A 3299-nucleotide genomic window follows, 5' to 3' on the forward strand; every position below is an offset into this window, starting at 1 on the left:
CTAAAGATTTAAAGCCAAAACCAGAAACAGACTATAAACAGAGATCGGGTCATAAAGGAAAGCCTGAGATTTCTCCTCTTTTCAAATCGATTCCTGGCTTTGGCTTCAAATCTTTGGCAGATAATCTGTCCGATAATCTTTCTGTGTAAATAGACCCTTAGGCAGAACCAAAAGACATGATCAGCCAATGATCGTTTCTTCCACTGATCGCTGTCTTTGTTAAACAGAGCAACAGGCCAAAACTATTTTTTAATATGTTATTACTTATGGAAAGTTAGACAAATTTCTAATGTACATTAATTATGGGAAATGCACATATAGGACTATTTCCCTTAATTTAGTAGATCAGGGAGACTTCAGATTCTCTAAAAAAACGTTAAGTCACAAACCAGGGGTGTAATTACAATGGAGTGTCCAGCAGGGGCGCATTATATAGAAGTCAATGAGTACCATTGACTTCTATATATAGTGCGCCCCTGCTGGATACTCCTTTGGAATTACACCCCCGGTTCGTGACGTCACTTTTTTTTTAGAGAATCTGAAGTCTCCCTGATCTATGTGCATTTCCCGTAATTAAAGGAGAAGTCCGGCCAAAATGTATTTTTTTATATGTTATTATTATGGAAAGTTATACAATTTTCTAATGTACATTAATTATGGGAAATGCTCATATACTGCTATTTCCCTTAATTTAGTGTATCAGGACATGTTAGAATTCTCTCAGAAGCAGCGACGTCACGACCAACGGTGTAATTCCTATGGAGTGACCAGCAGGGGGCGCTCTCTATATAGAAGTCAATGAGTACCATTGACTTCTATATATAGTGCGCCCCTGCTGGACACTCCATTGGAATTACAATGGATGTGTTTATGTAATGTAATGTACTGTACTTTGCGATTGAATACATTTATGGAATACTTTGGGGAGCAAGTGTCCTTGCTCCCTAAAGTATCCCATAAATGTAATCAATAAATACATTTGCTGGGCACCGAGCAGGGAGGGAGAGAGGTGCCATCTACCTCCCCCCTCCCTCCCTGCTCGGTGCTGGGCACATATAAAGTACTACTCCCCCATTATCTGCTGTTATTTCAAAACTTAAATAACGGCCTTTATTTGCCATTAAATAACAGCCATCTACTAAATTTCAGCAGTGTGCTAAGATAGTCTTTCAGAGTTTTCAATCCACTCTTGGTTTTGGTTGCAAAAATACTGTGTGTAAATTCACATAAGATCTGGTGCAGTCTAGTCAGGAACAATCGCCGTTGGTCGTTCACTGAGAATGCGCAAATCGCTTTGTGTAAACAGTCTTTCACCTATTCACCCTATGTGTGAGATGGGCTTAAGCGATCTTAAAACAATCGCAATAATGAATTTTCCAAACCATATATCACTCCGTCTAAACGCTGATCGTATTAAAAAACACATTGTTATTTCAAAATCGTTAATCGTTCGATTGGGTGAATTATCGCTCCGTGTAAACACAGTATTAGTAACAACCCCAATTAGCTTCAATGTGCAGGACAAGAATAAGGCAATGCTCAGTGGTGGCATCTGGTGGCCAAAAGTTAATACAGCAGATCTGAAAATACAATAGAGGATCACAATACAAAAATACCTTCAGGGGCTGACAGGGCTAGGAAAGGAACCCATCAGTGGAACATGGGTTCCCAGAAAGTACACAATGACATGTCAAAAGCAATTTTTTTTTATAAGGTACTCTTTATATAGTTTTGCAAATACATTAATTTAGCAAACTTTCCTCCTTCCTCTGATATGCTGCCCTTTCCCTACCATTAACAGCATCGTTGTTCTAGGCTTCCGACCACCACCAGTCTTGCTGCTATATATAATAAAATATATATATATATATATATAGTGGTGCCATGGATTGCGAGCATAATTTGTTCTGGGATCGTGCTTGTAATCCAAATCAATTTTAAACCAAAGTAAATTTTCCTATAAGAAATCACTGAAATGCAGACAATTGGTTCCAAACCCCAAAAATTATGATATTTTATTCTATATAACATGTAGAACAGATGAAACAAACAATGAAAAGCAGCTGAATATGTCATAAGTTACTGTACAGTATAACAATCAGCATGTGGTGTATAATGTATAGTAACTGTATAATCCTGATAACACAGCAGCTGGACATGTGATATATAAGTTACTGTACAGTATAGCAGCATGTGGTGTACAATGTATAGTAACTGTATAACCCTGATAACACAGCAGCTGTATATGTGATATATAAGTAACTGTACAGTATAGCAGCATGTGGTGTATAATGTATAGTAACTGTATAACCCTGATAACACAGCAGCTGGATATGTGATATATAAGTTACTGTACAGTATAGCAGCATGTGGTGTATAATGTATAGTAACTGTATAACCCTGATAACACAGCAGCTGGATATGTGATATATAAGTTACTGTACAGTATAGCAATCAGCATGTGGTGTATAATGTATAGTAACTGTATAACCCTGATAACACAGCAGCTGGATATGTGATATATAAGTTACTGTACAGTATAGCAATCAGCATGTGGTGTATAATGTATAGTAACTGCATAACCCTGATAACACAGCAGCAGTTTGTAGATACAGGATGGTGACATACAGTAAAAGTGGGAACACGGCCTGAGACTGATCAGAAACTAAAAAATCATGATGCTAATTGGTGAGTGAAGATGGGGGTCTGCAGGTGCAGTACCTAGGGCAGCAGCAGCTGGTAATACGGCCCTGAGTGCAGGCACATTATAGCAGAAGTGTGTATAGCTGACTGTGAGTGCAGGCACATTATAGCAGCAGTGTGTATAGCTGAGTGTGAGTGCAGGCACATTATAGCAGCAGTGCGTATAGCTGAGTGTAAGTGCAGGCACATTATAGCAAGAATGGAGAGAATGGGAAACACAAGGCTGACAAAGACTGCAGGGAGCATGAAGGAATGAGCAGGACAGATGTGGGCACATACATGCAGCGCTCTCTGTCCGGGGAGAGAGGGGTTACAGCTATGGAGAGATTTCCTCCACAGTCCTGTCCCCTGATGCAAGCCCCTCTGAAGCGGATCTGCTATGATTTGGAAGGTGAGGGAGACTTCCTGAGTCAGAGTACAGGGCTGTAGACCCCGCTTTGCAGACTATGTCCCTCCTCACTCCCCCTCCCACCCAGTACAGGGAGCTCTTACACCAAAGTAATGCTCTTAATCCAAGTTACAATTTTGAAAAACGGTGAGCTTTTATACCAAAATGCTCTAACAAAGTTACTCTTAAACCAAGGTACCACTGTATA

Source organism: Dendropsophus ebraccatus, chromosome 4 (assembly GCF_027789765.1).
Source record: "Dendropsophus ebraccatus isolate aDenEbr1 chromosome 4, aDenEbr1.pat, whole genome shotgun sequence".
In the NCBI taxonomy this organism is placed as follows: Eukaryota; Metazoa; Chordata; class Amphibia; order Anura; family Hylidae; genus Dendropsophus; species Dendropsophus ebraccatus.